A 7,189-nucleotide genomic window follows, 5' to 3' on the forward strand; every position below is an offset into this window, starting at 1 on the left:
AAAAATGTTTCAAAGGCATCAATCACTCGAATCTGTTCTTAAATTAAGACCGCAAGAAAGTGGAGCACGAATAGGCTTTTTGCCCACTTCAGTCTGCTCCATCATTTAATTTGATAATGGCTAATCCAGCATTTCTCACATTCACTTTTGTCTGTCACTCTTGATTCCCTGATTGATGAAGAATCTGTTTCAGCCTTTGATATACACAAGAACTCTACCAGCTCAGCTCACTGTGGCAAGGAGTTCCAAAGACTCTCAACCTTCTGAAAGAAGGAATTTCTCCTTATCAGAGTTTAAATTTGTATCCATTTATTCTGAGACTGTGCCCTCTGGTCCTAGACTCATAAGAGGGGAAACATCCACACACCCTGCCAAACCCATTAAAAACCTATTTGTTTCAATCAGATCACTTCTCATTCTTCCGAACTACAGTGAGTACAGTCCTAATTTGTTTAGACTTTGCTCATAAGACAATCCCTTCATACCAGAAATTATCCTGGTGAACCTTCTCTGAACTGCCTCCAGTAAAACAATACATTAAAAGATTGACAGTATCAAAAAAAGGATGATGGTGGTTGTGGAAGTGAATTCCAACCATTGTGTTACTTGCCTGACAGTTTGTCTGGGGAGTAAGTGTCGAGATGCTCTGCTCAGACTGAGTGTCACTTTCCTGTGCTGTTCCATTTGTGTTTTTAATTAGAAAAGGATGACACACCAATTCAAAATGAGGAAGTAAGAAGCCAGTGATAAGGAAATTGGAGTCAAAAGTGTGGTGTTGGAAGAGCACAGCTGGTCAGGCAGCATTACTTTCGCCCAGTATAAGGAAATTGTTGAACATTTGAATCAAACTCCGAGTTGGGCAGTTGGTCATATGTCGTATTCAATTGGTACAGTCCTCAGTTCAGAGTCTTTATCTGCCATGAACCAGGTTGACAATCCACACAGGCTATTTGAATATTTATTCCACAGTGTGTAAGCGTCACTGTCTGTCCTAACTGCCCCATGAAGGTGCTGTCTATGTTGCTGTAGCTAAACCTACAATTCTGTTAGAGAAGGACCTCCAGGAGTTTGAGAGTGACACTGAAGGTACAGCAATTTATTTCCAAGTCCAAATGGAGAATGACCCTTTCACCATAAGAATTAAGAACAGGAGTAGGTCTTTTGGTCCCTTGAGCCAGCTCAGTTGTTCAAAAAGAACATGGCTGATTAGATATTCCTCAGATCTACTTTACTACCATTTCCCTGAGTGCACAGGAGAGAAACATAGAGGATGGTGTCCCCATGTATCTGTTTCCGTGGTCCTTCCAGATGAAAGTGATCGTGGGTTTCAGCGAAGCTGTATAAGGAGTCTTGGTGTAGGAAGCACCAGAGCAGTGGAAACATTATATTTTTGGTGAATCAGTACTGAGAGAGTGTTGCACTGTCAGAGGGTCAGTACTGAGAGAGTGCCACACTGTTGGAGGCTCACAATTAAGTCAGGCCAATTGTGTTACAAATATAATATAGATTTATCTGTTTTCCCAAAAACCTTTTCAGCATTGCTATGTTCATGAACAACTACCAACTAAATGCTACAATCTAGTGAGAGGCCAGCAACTTTTGCTTTACAGGAGACAGAGTGTCATAGCTAAAGACATGCAAAATATACAAAATGCAACATATCACGGTTTTAGACAAGTAAAAATAAACATTATATTGCAACATTTGATAAGTAGTAGGACAATAAACAATACATGTAGAACATGAATTCTAACTGTGTGTTAAAAAGATGTGATAAGCAAATCATCAATGTGATTATGACACTCATGTTTCTGAATTTATACTCGTATACTTTATTGACATGCTGGATCAGTGCATCTCATTTATCCTGAAATAGATTGCAATTCTTCACTTTTCCTAACCTCACCTTGAAATGTCCTACAGAGACATTGCATCATGCTGTGTGTGATTTTATTTGATTTATTTATTGTCACATATTGAATTACACTGCAAAACTTTGTTTACAAGCAATGCAGGCAGATAACAGTAAACAAGGATGTACAGAGGAATACAGGTTTCATTGCACAGGGAGTGCACCATGTGAGAGCAACATGAGCAAGGTCAGCATTATTTGAGGCCAGAGAGTTCATTCATCAGTCTAATAATGGCCTGGAAGAAGTTGTTCCTGAACCTGCTGGTGCTTGTGTTCAGCTTCTGTACCTTCTGCCTGATGGAAGAGATGATAGGAGATCATTAATGGGGTGTGATGATCCTTGATCATGTCAGTCACCTTTCTGCATCAACGAGCCATGTAAATGTAGTCCAATGGCTTCTGTGAGGGTCTGGGCTGTGCACACCATCTTCGGTAGTTTTACAGTCCTTGGCAGGACAGTTGCCATATTAGACCATTATGCACCTGCACAGTATGCTTTCAATGGTGCATCTGTAGAATTTGGTAAGGGTCCTGGTGGACCACCAAATTTTCTGAACCACCTGAGGAAGAAGAGGTGTTGTTGTGCCTTCTTGACTGTTGCACCTGCGTGGGAAGTCCAGGACAGATTGCCAGTTACCATCACTCTGAGAAGTTTGATGCTCTCCACCCTTTCAATGTCAGTTCCATTGATGTAGATGGGAGCATGTTCTCCTCTCTTTCTGAAATCAATGATCCGTTTGTTATTTTTGCTGACATTGAGAAAGGGGTTGTTCTCATTGCACCACGTCACTAAGCCCTCTCTTTCTCTTGTGTATTTTGACTTATTGTTGTTAGATATCTATCAACTATGGTGGTGTCATCAGCGAGCTTATACATGGCATTCATTTGGAATTTGACAACGCAGTAATGGATGTACAGGGAGTACAATAGGAAGCTGAGGACATATCCTTGGGGGCTCAATGAATGTTCACATTTGAATTGACTACCATGCCTTTCTAGATTCTCCTTCAGAATAATCTGTAAATGATATTGCTGTGCTCCTTCACAGGTACAAAACACCAAGGATTTTCCCTGATCTCTTTTCTTGCTCAATTGCATCAAGAAAATGATCCTTGTTCTTTTTGACCCACTTTCTCTTGCGCTGAACTATAAGTTGCACAGAATCCCTCTGATCTCCTCGAGCTTCATGGGTTTTCAGGAACCCCAATACCATCCTTGAGCTGCCAGGCAACTCCTCAAACTTCTTGCCTGAGTCCTAATGCCTGACTGCCTTTGGACCTTCTCTCTGTGATTGATACACAGAAAACTCAGCATTTCAGTTGTCACCCTGGAAGTACAACTAAATTCAATACATGGTAATGCACTCAACAACTTCCAGCCTCACCGCCTTCCATCTCTAAACTCCCTTTCCAAATCCTGTCCTGAATAAACCAGAGGAAAGCTTGCAACTAGACCAGCTCCCAATTCTGGGTAAAATTACACGTCACTGATATTTTAGAGCAGCCTAAAGTAACAATCACTTGGGACTGAGTCTGACCTGAGTGTTATAATCCCACAGAATTCTGACCCCCACAGCTCAAGGAAGGAATGCTAAAAATAAATATTGAGTACCAACATGCTTAGCCAGTTTCACATTTATCACTTTATTAGCATCTGATTCTTGGTATCATTGCCCTCCTTGCATAATCACTTGAACACCTCATTGGCTACTTCATCATCTTTGTTTTCATTGTTAACATGTGATCATCAATGAAAGGAACAGCATTTCTTGTTCATGCAGATTTGCTCTTGAGACAGTAGTAGCGAACAAGCTTCTTTAACCAGTGCATCTATCTGGGGTTGATACTATTCCCAATATCTGGACAAACAAGACTCACTTTCCCTCCATTCCCCTCAAATTTCCTATTGTTTTATTTCCTTGATGCCCCATAATGTTACTTGCATGTTAGTGTGTATGTGTTTGTTTATGTACATCCATGCATCAATGAATTTGGGAATATGTTTATTTTACCATCTTACATTTTAAGTTGGAATAAACTCAGTGCTGTCATTCTGATAAACTCAAGGAAATCTGTGTGGCATGCTCTTCAGGACTTTAATGCCTATTCAAGTGCAAAATGGAATTAGCCTTTAAACGCCTTTAATGTAAAATGCAAACTCCATTTTTTGACCAGAGGAATTTTCTCACTCCTGCCGATTTGAGAATAATAATATTCCCCATTACCAATGTTCTTATGTCTCAGGAGGTATCAAGCAGGATATATAAAGGTGAAACAGAGCATGGAATGTATTGAAATTTTCAGAAGGCATATCGCAAAATGTCGCGCTACTTAACAGGATAGAGCTCACATGTTGGAGGTTGTACATGAACATGGATAGAGGTTGGGCTATTTAATAGAAGACAAAATGTTGGAATGATGGGTGCTTTTTCAGAATGGCAATCTTCAACTACTGATGTCCTACAAGGGTCCATGCTGAAGTCATAATTATTGATAGCATATATTAATGACATGGGTGAGGTAAGTGAAAGTATCTTAACAGAGTACTTTCCTATTTGAACAAAACAGTTTTCTCACTACTGCAGATTTTGTTATAACAATATCACCAATGGCAAATTCTGTATCTTTACAGGACCTGTGGTTCAATCGTCTTTGTTCTCACTTACTTCTGGTATTTTTTCATTTTGTCCTTGTTATATTTTTCCTATGTTTACTTACAAAGTGCAAAACAGCATTTTCTGTCAATGTAATCCCAGTACAGGTATACACCTCCCAAGGTCTTTCATTTCTTGGATTATCCAAGTGATAATGTGAAGCATCCTTGAAAGTTAAGGGGAGTTGTTTTGCTATGAAACACTGTGTTGGTGGTTCTCTAACATAATGATCCCACGCTATCCCCTTTCTGGAAGGGGAATTTGCAAACTGACTTTATTAAAACATGTTAAAACATTGCAAACCTTTATTTACTTCGCACTCATCACTACCTTATGAAGTAAAGCACATAACCTCACAGAGCTGGTATTGTGCTTTTAACTATTTTAAATGTGTCCTCTCACTCCCTCTGTATCCTTTAAATAAGGTTAGCAAAACTGTGCACAGCTGTCGAAGTTTCAAAGCTATTTTCACATAAGTTTATGACTTTTCATTTTCAAGGTATAGTTTTCCCTCAGCAAGTTGTGGTAGTGATGTGAAAGTTAGAAATCTGTGGAACATGGTTTGCCCACATTCTGTAAATGACTATGCAAGGGAGTAATGTTTAACTACCAGATATGGATGGCAATTGAAAATAACCATGAGCTACAGACAACTGCAAGTTTACTATGTGTATAAACTGTGCTGGTCCCTGACCCACAGACAATTTTACACAGAATTACAGCAAAACTACAATACAGGAACATCCCCCTCCACTCCGTGGCAGTGTTTCTGCCCACACCAGCCCTCTCTGCATCTGCACTCCCCCTTCCCACCCTGACCTCTGCATCTGCACTCCCCCTTCCCACCCTGACCACCGCCCCACCCCCCCCCCACCATCACCGTCTCTCTATTTCTCCCTCGGCTGTTGACCCAACTTCACCCACTTAAATACGTCAACACGATTCAGCCCAACACTCCCCATAAGAGCAAGTCCCACATTTTCCCTGACTCTTGTCAGAGCGAGTCCTACATTCTCCCTCACTCTCTGTGAGAGCAAGTCCCCATTCTCCCCGTCCCCAACTCCCTGTGGGACCAAGTCCCAAATTCTCCCCTCACTCCCTGTGGGTTCCTACCCCACTTCCTATGGGGGTATGTCCCACATTCACCACCTCCCCAACTCCCTCTGGAAGCAAGTCCCACATTCCCCCCATTTCCTGTGGGGAGCAAGGCTCACATTCCTCCCTTCCACTCCCCGTGAGAGGGAGCCCCATATTTAACCTCCTGCCCAGTTTCTCCTGAATTCCCTGTTGGATTTATGAGGGACTGCCTTCTACCAATGACCCCTTGTTTTGGTCTCCCCCTCCTCCCACAAGTGGAAACATGTTCTCTACATCTTCCTGATTTAAAATCCTTTCAGAATATTAAAGACCTCAATCTGGTCATCCTTCAGCTTCCTCTTTTCAAGAGAAAAAAGCCTCAGACTGTTCTGTCTCTCCTGATCATTATAGCTTCTCACCTCTGTGATCATCTTTGTAAATTCTATTTGCACTTTCTCCAATATCTGATTTAGTACAAGACCGACACCATCACATTTGCAGGAGCGATGCATTACCAATAATTTACAGTTCACACTCAAGGTGACCCGAGTTGAACACTTGATGGTTGGTTTGAGGGCAGACACATGTACAGTGGACAGTTTGAAAGTGATACTTGTGACAAGGGTTAAAGGTCAGCACTGGAAATTTTGCCCTGTGCTGTTTGGTGCCACTAACTGAGAAAAATGGCAGTTGACTCCAGGTCAGTTTGGGAGGGTTATTAGGGCAGGTGTGGAGAGCTTTACAGATGATATATGCCAATGTCCCTACCCATAAATCCCTCGGGAGTAACATATCAGGACAGTTGGGAGCATCTGTAAAATGGAAAGAGCCAGATATTAGCATCCGTTGGAAAGGTGTTGGGGTTGGTTCAATGGTTTTGCATCACGGACTCATAAAAGCTCAATGACTTTCAGCCCATCCACTCTGTGCTGGCTTGCTCTGTAGAGCAATCTAGTTTGTCCCATTCTGCTGCTGTTTTCCCATCATTCTATGAGTTTATTTCTCTCAAATATCCATCTGATTTACTTTTAGAATCACTGACTATAACCCCTTCCACCTGACTTTGTGAGTTCCAGATTATTACTGCTCTTTGAAACATAGAAAACAGGGGAAATTGTGGGCCATTCAGCCTTTCAAACCTGCTCCACCATTGAGTATGATCATGGCTGATCATCCAGCTTAATCCCCTGTTCTCCTCTTTCTCTCCCATTCCCTTTGATCCCTTTAGCCTTATTACCAACCTAACTCTTTTGTGGAAATATTCAATGTTTTGGCCACAACCACTTGCTGTGGCAGAGAATTCCACAGGCTCCCCACTCTGTAGGTAAAGACATTTCTCCCCATTTCAGTCCTAAATTGCTTACCCTGTATGCTTAGGTTGTCACCGCCTGATTGTGAATTACCCTGGTCATTAGGAACATCCTTCCTGTATTTACCCTGTCTAGTCCTGTCATAATTTTATAATTTTGTTTGATATCCCTCCCTCCCAACTCACTTCATCCTTCTAAACTCCTGTCTTTTCTTACATTCCCCTCTCCGTATATCTG

Source organism: Chiloscyllium punctatum, chromosome 34 (assembly GCF_047496795.1).
Source record: "Chiloscyllium punctatum isolate Juve2018m chromosome 34, sChiPun1.3, whole genome shotgun sequence".
In the NCBI taxonomy this organism is placed as follows: Eukaryota; Metazoa; Chordata; class Chondrichthyes; order Orectolobiformes; family Hemiscylliidae; genus Chiloscyllium; species Chiloscyllium punctatum.